This window comes from Simochromis diagramma, unplaced genomic scaffold (genome assembly GCF_900408965.1).
Source record: "Simochromis diagramma unplaced genomic scaffold, fSimDia1.1 OVJJ01000145.1, whole genome shotgun sequence".
Taxonomy (NCBI): Eukaryota; Metazoa; Chordata; class Actinopteri; order Cichliformes; family Cichlidae; genus Simochromis; species Simochromis diagramma.
Window position 1 is genome coordinate 56437 of NW_024387058.1, and position 13375 is coordinate 69811.

The 13375-nt window shown below is 38.1% G+C and overlaps 1 long non-coding RNA gene across 1 annotated transcript; it reads right to left on the reverse strand.

Annotated features, from left to right (window-relative positions):
- Positions 1-8893: 8893 nt before the first annotated feature.
- On the reverse strand, positions 8894-11217 carry LOC120742059. The gene is made up of 4 exons (XR_005697744.1): positions 10508-11217; positions 9981-10133; positions 9521-9608; positions 8894-8922 (listed from the first exon to the last, which is right to left on the reverse strand). It is a non-coding gene; the product is annotated as an uncharacterized LOC120742059 (long non-coding RNA).
- Positions 11218-13375: the final 2158 nt, after the last annotated feature.

The following is a 13375-nucleotide window of genomic DNA, read 5'->3' on the forward strand; positions in this document are numbered from 1 at the left end:
AATTTCCTACCCTCAAACAAGTCTAACTCATTTCAGAATGGTAATGGGTGAGAAAGAAATTCTTGAATTGTGAGCGTCAGGAGTGTCTGAAGATATACTGGGACAAGCCTCATGTCTTAACTTTGCTTCGTTAAGGAGATATGACGATTCGAAAATGCCTCTCATTACAGAAATCAAGCGGTGATTTTGAACAAACTCTCCATTGACTTTCTATGGAGAGTTTTCCGACTTTCTGTTGGTTTGACGAGATTTGCCAAAATTCTATAAATTCCACAACAATGATAGTGACATTTTCAGAAAGCCAGCAAAAATACCTATGTTTTGATGTATAATTTGTGGAAGTTGAGTGAAATTTGAGCAAGTAGCAAGAAGTTGTTCGGACATGAAGAGAAGACTGCGAAACCTTCAGTGGCACACTGGAAGCCAAGTGCATAGCAACCATAACAATGCATGTATTTTGTGAAAAATCACAATTTTGCAACTCAAAACGTTAAGAGGCATAAAAGTAAAACGGTAAAAGATTTGAAAAAGCTGGTTCATACCTGAATAGCCCAATAATTTGAGAATAATTTGAGAACATTTTAAAGATTCTACGTGAAAATATGAGGAAGTAGTTAAGTTTCAAAAACAAGAAAATTTTAGCAGAATTGCAGAAGTTTCCCATTCATTTCAAATTAAAGGAAAAAAGCTTAATATTTTAAAAAGTATAATAGTGAAAAATAGCAAAAGACATAGCCGTCATTAGCAGAAATAGCAGAATAGTTTAAAATTTGAACGGTGAAAATCGGCTGAAAATTGTGGAAGTAGATCCACAGCGAAAAGTGTACGGAAGCACCAAGAAGGAACTCAATAGTGTGGATGCTTAAAGCATCCACACAATAAAGAGAAACAGGAACACAATAGTGTGGATGCTTAAAGCATCCACACAATAACTAGAAAAATTTGCATTTCCTGCGAAAATGCAGTGTGGATGCCTTAACGCTGAAGATGTCTGCAGAAAAAAGCTGAAAAAGTTGAAAAGTTGCAAAAAGTTGTATGGCGGTGAAGAAACTGAAAATTCTGCTGAAAACAGGTGAAGAAGCAGAAACTTTTTGCTGAAAAGTGGTGAAAAAAAACATTGCCCTGAGCAGGATTCGAACCTGGCCCTCCTGGTAGCTATTCATCTCACTGAGCCAAACTCATTCTGACAAAGAATAGGTGGAGAGACTGACAATTCTCCTGAAATGAGCAGAAGCTGCTGAGAATTGTGCTGATAAGAGGTGAAAAGGCTTAAAATTTTGCAGAAGAGGTGAATAATAATAATAATAATAATGGATTGGATTTATATAGCGCTTTTCAAGGCACCCAAAGCACTTTACAATGCCACTATTCATTCACTCTCGCATTCACACACTGGTGGAGGCAAGCTACGGTTGTAGCCACAGCTGCCCTGGGGCAGACTGACAGAAGCTAGGCTGCCATATCGCGCCATCGGCCCCTCTGGCCAACACCAGTAGGCGGTAGGGTAAAGTGTCTTGCCCAAGGACACAACGACCAGGACAGAGAGCCCGGGGATCGAACCGGCGACCTTCCAGTTACAGATACGCTTCCCAACCCCTTGAGCCACGGTCGCCCGTGGTCGAATAAGCAGAATTTGGGCTGAAAAGAGGTGAAAATTCTGCTGCAAAGAGTTCAATCAGCAGAATTTCTGCTGAAAAGAGGTGAATGAGCAGAATTCTGCTGAAAAGAGTTTTTTTTTTTTAATTTTTTTTATTTAACCTTTATTTAACCAGGAATGTCCCGTTGAGATCAAAAACCTCTTTTTCAAGGGAGTCCTGGCCAAGAGGCAGCACATTTCCAAACAAATACATACGAACAAAGTTTAAAAGTTGCTGCTGAAAACAGCTGAAAAAGCTGGGATTTGTGCTGAAAAGTGGTGAAAAAAATTTAAAATTCTGCTGAAAAGAGGTGAATGAGCAGAATTTCTGCTGAAAAGAGTTAAAAAAGTTTAACTGTTAACTGAAAGAAATGTTGCCATAAGCGGGATTTGAACCCGGGCCTCCTAGTCTGAGAACGGATGCTCATCTCACTGAGCTAAAACACAGGTCAACCCAGCAAGGAAAATCAGTGAGGCCACTGATAATATGGCAGAAATGGGCAAAAAATATTGCAAAAAAATTTCAATATCTATAAAAGTATAGAAGTTATGAGCACCAAAAGTCATAGCCCGCATTAGCAGAAAGAGCAGAATATTTTATAGTTTGAACTGAGAAAATCAGATAAAAACTGTGGGAGTAGTTAAGTGCCAAAAAGTGTACGGAAGCAACTAGAATATAGTGGAATGAAGAATAAAGAGAAAAAGAGGAACTCAATAGTGTGGATGCCTTTTCAGGCATCCACACAATAATAAATCCGACGAATAGTAATAAGTGTGCCTCTTGGCATAGGCACACTTAATAAGAATAATAAATCCGACGAATAGTAATAAGTGTGCCTTTTGGCATAGGCACACTTAATAAAGTATAAAGAGAAACAGGAACTCAATAGTGTGGATGCCTTTGAGGAATCCACACAATAATAAATCTGAGGAATTGTAATAAGTGTGCCTCTTGGCATAGGCACACTTAATAAATGAATGAAACTTCAGTTTACAGCTTAATGCCATCATCATAAGCAGTTCATAGCAGTCACAGCTCTTTATTACACAGCTTTTGAGGAATTACAGTGACTGAAATTCAAGAGTTTGTGTGAGACGCTGCTTTACGGAGCGCTGTAGAACACCTCTTTATTATTTCTTCATAAATCAAACACGCAGGTTTGTCTGTAGATGATTTAAAGTGTGTTGTTGTGCAGTTAAAGCTGTTTGTGTGACGCCCTGAGCTCCTGATCAACTCCTCATTTTAAGAGTTGGGATGCTGTGTAAGGGGATCTGAGAGGTTACAAGATGACAACTGTGGAATTCTACTGCAAACAGTCGATTATATTTGTCAAAGCTGAACCCAGGGCAAACTACGCTAAATTAGAGTTTTTAGCTAACAGCTAAAATAAGCACAACAGTTACTGTTAGGCTATCATTTGTTCATGTACTATTCTTATTTAGGTTTTAGTTGAGGTTAAAATCAGCCATTATGTATCATTGTCTCCTTGGTTTCTGTGTGTGGGTCCTCGTCTAGTCTCTCATATGTTTTAGGTCTGTTAAGCTTGTGTTGTCATGTCTAGTTTCCATGTTTCCTGTTTCATTTTGAAAAAGGTCTTGTTTTCTGTGTTCATGTGTTTAGTTTTACTCTCCCCTGTGTTGTCATTATGTTTCATTCTAGTCAGCTGTGTCCGCATGTGTCTCCACTTCCCTTGATCACCTCATGTGTGTAAGTCCTCAGTCTTCCTGTGTTCAGCATTGCGTTGTCTGTTATCAACTTCATACTTAATCATAGTCACTCCTAGTTTATCAGACTTTTTTACTCAAGTCATTGTTTATCATAGTCTTTTCATAGTTTAACAGTTTGCTCATTGTTTTCTTAGTTTTCATGTTTCCATATGCCATCAGCCAAATAAAGGCATGCTTTTAGTTTGAATTCAAGCTCTGTGCTCCTGTGTCTGCGTTTGGGTTGACATCTGAAATGCACCGGCTCCTCAGCTGTGACAGTTGCATCTGTGAAATGATTTTGAGTACTTTTTTCTCTAATGGCTAAAATTTTATTTGTAAAGCAATTCATGAAGTCATTACTAGTTAACGTTAATGGGATGGTTTGCTCAACAGCGCTCTTTTTGTCAGCCTGGCTACAGTGCTGTACTGTGCTTCTGACTTGAGGCCTTATTTTTCACAGGAGCTACAGTATCCAGAGTCATATGTAGTGAGGAGATAAAGTTATTAACAAGATAACTGACCTCTGTTGGAGTAGTGTTCAGGTAGCTACTCTGCTTTGTTTTGGTATAGGGCATTGAAGATGATAACAGTGGGTGGATAATATTCTTAAACTTAGTTACAGCACTTTTAGAAAGAAATCTATTGTGATGAAGTCTACTCCCCACTGCTGTGTAATCAGTTATTGTAAATTTAAATGTTATCAGGAAATGATCAGACAGGAGAGGGTTTTCGGGAAACACTGTTAAATGTTCAGTTTCTATGCCATATGTTAAAACGAGATCTAGAGTGTGATTAAAGTGGTGGGTGGGTTCTTTTACATTTTGAGAGAAGCTAATTGAGTCTAATAACAGATTAAATGCCAAGTTGAGGCTGTCATTTTTAGCATCTACATGGATGTTGAAAAAATCCCCCACAATAATTATTTTATCTCAGCTGAGCACTAAATCAGATAAAAAGTCTGAGAAATCAGACAGAAACTCAGTGTAAGGCCCAGGTGGACGATAGATGATAACGAATAAGAGTGTTTTTTGAGTTTTAAAGCTAGGGTGTACAAGGCTAAGCATCAGGCTTTCAAATGAAATAAAATTCTCTCTGGGTCTTTGGTTTATTGATAGTCTGATGTGAAAAATTGCTGCCACACCGCCCCCTTGGCCTGTCCTTCGAGGTTCAGATGTGGATGCTGTATTGTTCTTTCTTTGTGATTTTTTTTTATGTTTAGGTGGTTTTTTGCTGGTTTTTAGTTTGCTTTTTGTCTGTTTGGGAACTGACACAGTCTCTACGGAGATGGGGTTTTGGGGGGATAACATGAAATAATCTAACATGTCACGAACTAACTGTGTGTACGCAGGAATTGGACCCAAAAGCAAACACACGGGAAACAGAACTTGAACTCAAAATGCTGCTTTATGTACAGAACAGCTAAAGGGCGATACAAAATGAAACTGGGAAATACTAAAACTGGCTTACAAGGAAACACAGGGAGATGCACACAACTGAGAGGGAGGACGCGACACAGAACTGAGGGAGATGCGGACATAAATACACAGAAGGATAATGAGGGACGTGGGACCACACAGGGAACACAGCTGATACTAATAATTGTAACAAGACAGGGCAGGAGCAAACACAACGTGACGTACCCCAATGGGAGACTATCAAAGTAAAACAGGAAGTACGCAGAGAAAAGGACAGGAGGGGGAGAAACAACACGGGGAGAGCACAGACATAACGGGCTGGCGAAATCATGGAATAAAACACAAGGAGGAAAAACGAAGCATGGGAACTCCCACACACACGGAGGGGGACATGGGGTAAAGACACAAGGGGAAATCTAACAAACTAAACTGAACAACCTAGGAACCATGGAATAAATAATGAACAAAATAAAAAATCATAAAAAAACTGAGTACGCTGGTTCAAAATGATCCAGGACCATGACACCGTCATAGTTTCTCGCATGTTCATGTCATTTGTCACAACATTAGTTTAGTTTTTTTCCCAATTTAGGTTTTAGTATTGTGTTCAATCCTGTTTACTTTGCATTTTTTTTAGCACTCCAGTCTGACCACAGTCCAAAAAGATAAGATGTTATGAAGTACAGTGTTGTGGAGTAATGGAATACATGTGATACATGCATTACGTATTTAAAGTACAAATTATGAGTAACTGTATTCCGTTACAGTTACCATTTAAAGAGATGATATTCACAATACAGCTTACAGCTAATTTGTTGAAATAAATGGAATACACGGAGGTCATTTCCTGTTTCATATGTTAGCTTAGTCCCTCTCTATCCCTTCTCCAATTTTAGTGATTAAACGCATTTGGGGGTAGGTAATAAGAGGCTTTAATGTAATGCAATGTAAACTTCCTGTTAATGTTGATGGAGTCAGTTACACAATGGACCCGGAGCCAGCACAACAGAGCCAGCAGTGCACGGGCAAGAACACATGTCTTACCTTGACACCACTGCATAAGAAGAATGGGATGGCCGAAACTTCAGTATCTTCGATGTACTATTGCTGTGTGATTTTTATTACTATTAATGAGGGCTACTCACCACCGAGCTAACATTGTTAGCTGGCATTAGCTGAGGTTAGATCAGTAGTTGTGTCCCAAAACGTAGGCTGCATCCTTCAGAAGCCGCATTTAAAGGCCAATTACGTCACAGCCAGGCGACGAAGGCTGTCCCAATTCATCGACTCCTTCAAATGCGGCTGACAAATGCGTCCTTCATTTCCCCGAATTTGAAAGATGGGTCGGGTGTGTCCTTCGTGGCCCACCATATCCCAGAATTCATAGCACGGCCCAGCCAATTCCAGTTTCCAATAATGGCGGCCGCTACTAAGTTTTAATATTACTCTTATTAATATTTCTGGGTCACAAAATAAACTTTTAACATATTTTCAAGCGAGAAAGTAGCCGTGTGAACTTCAAATATCTGCTTGGTTTATCAAGACATCGCATATTTGCAAAAATGCACCAATGTTTTCAGAGACGTCTGTTACTCACCCGCTCAATAGCTAGCCGGGGGAGTTCAATGGACACTCGAGCCGGCGAGAGCAGCGGACTCCCGGCTTTGTTTTCAGACCACTGCTGTCTTTCGCTACTCAGGTTAAACATGATATATAAGTCACTTGAATAAATTAAAAATGTAATTGTTTGGCTTTTTTGTGTTTTATTTGTTACGCAGTAAATCGGTTTGGCTGTTATTAGATTAGATTAGATCAAATAAAACTTTATTAATCCATCGGGTGTGTTCCTCCGGGATTTTAACACAGCTGAATAAACGTCAAACAGACAAGTGATTAGACAGAAGTGTGAGACAGTCGAAAATTTACGCCAGTGTCCTGTTATATTTTAGACAGCATGGAGCAGACGGCTGAGTTTATTAAACTCCACCAAGAGAGCGGTGAGGCAAATCTGAAGGCTAGACTGTCCCATTTCACAGCCTCGCACTTCCAGCCTTCTCGGTGTCCGAAGCACCCGGCCCACATAGACCTCGACGGCCAGGTCCTCCGAAGGATGCGGCCTACATTTTGGGACACAGCTACAGACTGCAGACTGTTAGGCCATTTCTCAATTCTCAAGTACGCGAATAAGGACTTACGTTCTCACTAGTCCGGACTTCATAAGTTCGCACAGGAGTCCGGACTTCCCGAAAACACAGTGCGATTGTTCTACAATTGGAATGACAGTGTACTTGATGACATCAAAGCTCCGGAGTTTTTGAGACTCAAGACTAAAGAAGTTTATTGTCATTTCGTATAGTGTTACCCAGCCTGAAACGAAATACTGTTTCTTACCAGCCTCTATAGTGCAATAAACAATACAGTTTTAAAAAAGAATCAGTACAGTTCAAAAAGAATATGTTTAAAAAGAGCAGTAAAAAAGGCAGTTATGAAATGCAACAATAGTTATGGATAAATAGTGTAAAATCTAAGTTCTAAAACAAACTCAAGTCACATTTGTTTGGGTAAATAGCAGCAGTCCTTTCACAGAAGGGGATGGTTAAATTACAGTCCATTTGTGGAACTCACAGTGCACTGAAAAAAATATGTTGTTGGATTTACTTAATTCAATGGTGGACATTTGTTGCACACAGATGTTTTGCTTTGGCAGCAACTTAAACAATTGAGTTAAATTAACACAATTTATTCATGTTCAATAAACCTGTGCAATTTGTGTTGATAAAATGTGACTTAAACATGTTTTGATGAAGTAATTTGAGCTCTTGGAATATTTTAATCCTTCACAATTTTTTCACTTTATCCCAACACCATTCAATAACTTTTACTCAATACTACTTGGTCACTTAAATACTACATGTTATCTTCAAATTACATTTTGCTATTATATTCTAGTATCAAATACACAATTTTCAAATGGAGGCCTTATAACAGATTGTATTGTTCTCTTCCAAGATGGTTGCTGGCATCCACCAGTAACCTTTCAAAACAAAATGTCTAATTTCACTGCATTGACAGTAGGTAAAGAATTAAACTGACATTACTCCTCCACTGAATCTATATAAATCAACAGTTAAATAATGTCAGTTCTTCCGTGTTCTCTGGAATCAATCACAGCAAAGAAATTAGACTGTTTCTTTTGAAAAATGTTACAGGACAATACAAAACATTCTATTTAAGGCCTCTGACGTCAAGATTCAGTTAAACAACAATTATAACTAAACAATTTGAGGAAATGTTAGCTTCCATTAACATTAAATTAGGTTACTGAATTGGCAAACACCTTCCTATTAACATTACCCATTTTACCCCAATAACTAAAGAAATTAGCACTTGCAGGTCAAAAACTTTATTCAAGAGACGCAAAAATAACATTGATACAGTGACTGTCAAAAATTACAGCACTGATCATACTGTGACATCTTGGTTCAAAACAGCACACTTAGAAATATTCAACGTTCTTTACTTCAACTGAATGAAACTGAAAATACCATTTCACACGACCCATATGGGATATTTAGACTGTATAACTGTTCACGCTACATCTCTTCACTAGTAAAAGAAAGAAAAAAATACAAACAGAAATTTAAAAATGCTGCCAAACAGACAGAGAACTTGTACAGAGCAAAAGGAAAAACAAACAACAACAACAAAAACAGCTTGTCCTCATGGCAGTTGCAAAGTATATAAAAATGAACCCTGCGATCCGTTCCTGGAATTGAGCTTCAAAAATGCAGCAGAACAAGTGTGAGATTTAAATGTCCTCTCACCTAGAGCTGATCACCTCACATGCATAACAGTGAGCTTTCCTTGCAGGAGCAGTTTTGTCTTAGTTGTGAGCTTTTCTTGAGAGCTGAGTTGCATCCAACTCCATTACCACCCATTGAATCACCTCAAAAGTGTAGCAGAGCTGTGATGGGTAACTCATATTGAAGGAATAAAAAAGGTCCAAACAGCATGGCTACTGCAAAGGTCACGTTATCCAGATCTTGAAGAACTACTATACCCTCGATGATGATGCCAACATCAGAAAAGTCATTGCCTGGCGCATCTCTGGAGACAGATGTTCATTGTGGTTTTCTCAATCTGTGCAGTGGCCTCAGTCAAGTCCTGGTTAAACACAAAACATTTTTTTAAGATTCCCTTTTAAACTCATCTCTTTTGAATCTACCAGTTCTAATGTTAGAGTAATTTAAACCAATGCAAGCAACATAGTAAATAGCTATAGCCAAAGAGTGGCCTGCCATGCTGCCATTCATGGTCTAACAGAGTTTCTAAGAGAGGGTGAAAAACAATAATTTCAAATGCTTTACATTAGTTTTTGTTAGAAAGACACCGGCCCATCAGAAATCCAGGTTATGTCACTCAGAAGATGTTAGAATTTAGACTTTCAGCCCCACAATTTGGTTAGCTGTTGGTCAGTTGGTCTTTTTTTTTTTTTCAAACAAAAGCTAATGTAAATATTGGGGGGATTTTTCTTTGTTCACTAGAATGAAAAATTTAAAGTTTTTTCACACTGATGTGACCCCTAATACAGGGGTAGGGGTGGGGCCTCAAGGGCCGGCGGCCGAGTTCACTACTAGGCCTCATGTGAACTTCAAATTATTAAAGAGGACTACTGGTCCTAACCAGTCCAATGAGGATCAAGTGGATAACTAAATGCATTTTTAAATGTTGCAAAGCCACAATCTACTCATAAAACACTCACCATGAACTCCTGCACCAAGATGTTGCAATTGTCTTTCACACAGATGCGGAGCACTTTGATGAGACTCCCTTTGAGCATTAATGTCATCCTAAAGTATTATAACAAAGAAAACAGAGATTTGTGAACTTTTCAGTAGCACAGAAGAAAATGATCCCAGACAAAAACTCTTGACTTTTTAAACCAGTCAACATGCAACACCAGCATCTACAAAGCAATATCAAAAATTCCTGTTTGACATCAACTTTATGGATATATAGTTTCCAGAACATATATTTTTAAAAAAAGATAATTTTTTCTCAGTGGGCCAGTAAATGCATGACAAAAAAGAATGGCATCATTTCAGTGGAATCAGTACTCACAGGTAATAGTTGACTGTTTCAATGGATGCAGCATAAAAATCTTTTACTGACCTAATGCAATACATATACACTTTGTAGTTAAAGAATTTTAAAGTTCTTACTGTCATCATGGCAGCTACATCCTTTAGCTTTGTGCCCTGTTCCCCCGATCACTTTGCAAACACTTTCAGCAGACTGTCAGAGAGAAACTCAGCTCCGTCAGAAACCTTGACTGTAAAGGCATGGTTGGGATGCACTGGAATGCTGCATTTTATCTGAAATAACATTTTGAAATTTTGAAATAACAGCAGGCACTGTGCTTGGTTAATCAGTAATGTTTTGTTGAATAAAAACTGTGTTTCCAGATCTTATGGGATTTAAAAAAATCCAAAGATGTTTGTTTCTGATTTGCAACCCAAGAACCCACAAGTTACAACCTCATTTCAGTTCAAGTGTGCATTAATGTGAGTCCAGTAATCACCTTTCTGACAATACATGCAGGTATAAGTTAAACCTATGGCAGATTTTGGATTTCTCAGTTGTTTTAATAGGGTGGTCTATTTGTGTATGCATGCACCTAATAATTATACAAAACCTATTATAATTAAGTTACAGAAACCTTAAGCGAAAATAGAATATACTTTCTTACCATAACACCTTGAACCCACAATCCATCAGCTGACTCCTGGTGAAATGCAGAATAGATGTGGTCTCTCAATGTGCAGCAAAAAAAACAAAAAGAAAAGGACAGCAGGTGAGGGCAGGAGGGGTAGGGATGTAAGCTAGCATAATGCCGCTAATGATATTAGCTAAAGCTGTTCAATGTCCAAAATCTCACTAACACCACGGTGCAGTAAATACACAATGTAACTGAAGAGTCAGTTGGCAAATCTATTCACACAGAAAACCAAATTATGTTATGAGTGCCTCATAATTAGGTTTAATGTGATATTACGGCTCTTGTGCCAAAGACAAATTCAAATGAAAAAGCGCCAATTCTTTGACAACAGATAAAACAGCAAATAAGCTAACAGCTCTTTTTTAGCATGTTACATGGCGACACTCTAGACGTTTAACTACATTTGGCTGAAATATGGTAAATATTAATTCAAAAAATCAAGACATACCAAAAACGTAGAGTTGGCTGCTCGACTTGACTGAGATGGATGCCTTTTTTGAACCACGATCCAAAGCCCGCGAGATGAAATCACGCGTGGTTTCACGAGATTTAACGTTGCTATCTTATTGACTTACTTTACCTGAACATGATATGAACAATTTAATACACCCTTTCTGCATATCATGTAGTTTTTACACTATATAGTTACATTTATCTTTAAAACATGAGGTAATTGTGTTAAATACATGCAAGATGCTTACATAAATCCAAGAGATGGCCAGTCCCTTTTTTTCAGTGTGTAGCTGTGTGAATAGCTGAGTGGGTGGAGTTTCACGAATCGTGCAACGAACCCTTCCAGCATCCTGGTGGTTATGCAGCTGAAGCTCTGCAGCTTCTCTCCTCCTGCTATCACCCCAAACCCCCTTCTCCGTAGAGACTGTGTCAGCTCCCAAACAGACAAAAAAACAAACTAAAAACCAACCAAAAACAACCTAAACATAAAAAAATCACAAAGAAAGAACAATACAGCATCCACTTCTGAACCAAAGAGGAAAAAAAGTTAAATGTGGATTATTAAGCACTAGGTGTCTCTCTTCCAAGTCTCTATTAGTACATGACTTAATAATTGATCAACAAATCGATTTACTCTGCCTTACAGAAACCTGGTTACAGCAGGATGATTATATTTGTGTAAATGAATCAACACCACCGAGTTATTCTACCTACCAGAAACCTCAAAGCACAGGCCGAGGAGACGGTGTGGCAGCAATTTTTCACACCAGCCTATCAATAAGAATATTGAGTAAGAATATAATCCACCCACTGTTATCATCTTCAATGCCCTGTACCAACACAGAGCAGAGCAGCTACCTGTTCACTACGCCAACAGAGGTCGATGATCTTGTTAAAAATTTTGCCTACTCACTACGTATGACTCTGGATATTGTAGCTCCTGTGAAAACTAAGGCCTCAAATCAGAAGTATTTGACTCTGTGGTATAATTCTCAAACACGTAGCCTAAAGCAGATAACTTGTAAGCTGGAGAGGAAGTGGCGTCTCACAAATTTAGAAGATCATCAGTTAGCATGGAGAAATAGTTTGCTATTTTAGAGGAAAGCCCTCCGCAAAGCCAGAACATCTTACTATTCATCACTGATTGAAGAAAATAAGAACAACCCTAGGTTTCTATTCAGCACTGTAGCCAGGCTGACAACAAGTTAGAGCACTGTTGAGCCAACAATTCCTTTAATGTTAACTAGTCATGACTTCATGAAATTCTTTACAAATAAAATTTTAAACATTAGAGAAAAAAGTACTCAAAATCATTTCACAAATGCAACTGTCACAGCTCAGGAGCCAGTGCATTTCAGATTTCAACCCAAACTCAGACACAGGAGCACAGAGCTTGAATTCAAACAAAAAGCGTGCCTTTATTTGGCTGATGGCAGATGGAAACATGAAAACCAAGAAAAAAATGAACAAACTGTTAAACTATGAAAAGACTATGATAAACAATGACTTGAGTAAAAAACTGATAAACTAGGAGTGACTATGATTAAGTATGAAGTTGATAACAGACGACGCGATGAATCTTACTATTCATAACTGATTGAAGAAAATAAGAACAACCCTAAGTTTATATTCAGCACTGTAGCCAGGCTGACAACAAGTTAGAGCACTGTTGAGCCAACAATTCCTTTAATGTTAACTAGTCATGACTTCATGAAATTCTTTACTAATAAAATTTTAAACATTAGAGAAAAAAAATACTCAAAATCATGTCACAGATGTAACATTATCTACAGCTACTTTCTGAGTTAACTTTAATAATTACTTCCTCCAAACCATCAACATGTCTTTTAGACCCCATTCCTACAAAACTGCTCGGAGAGGTCCTGCCATTAAATCAAATCAAATCACTTTTATTGTCACATCACATGTGCAGGTACATTGGTACAGCACATGTGAGTGAAATTCTTGTGTGCGAGCTTCACAAGCAACAGAGTTGTGCAAAATACAATAATGTAAACAAGCAAAATATAAGAATGGCTACATCTGAAACTAATAAATATATGTACAATATATAATAGTATATGCATTTCTGGATGTGTATACTAAATATTTTTCTACGTGTGTGTGTGTGTGTGTGTGTGTGTGTACACATATTTTACAAATTAAATAGAATAAACAATAAATAAAATATATAAAATAAAATATACAGAGTGAGACATGTGCAAAACAGTGGCATTACTGTACAGTATGGAGTGCATAATGTTAAAGTTCCAGTAGTGAAGCTGAGGTGTCTATGAAGTGTTCAGCAGTCTGATGGCCTGATGGAAGAAGCTGTCTCTCAGTCTGCTGGTACGGGACCGGATGCTGCAGAACCTCCTTCCTGAT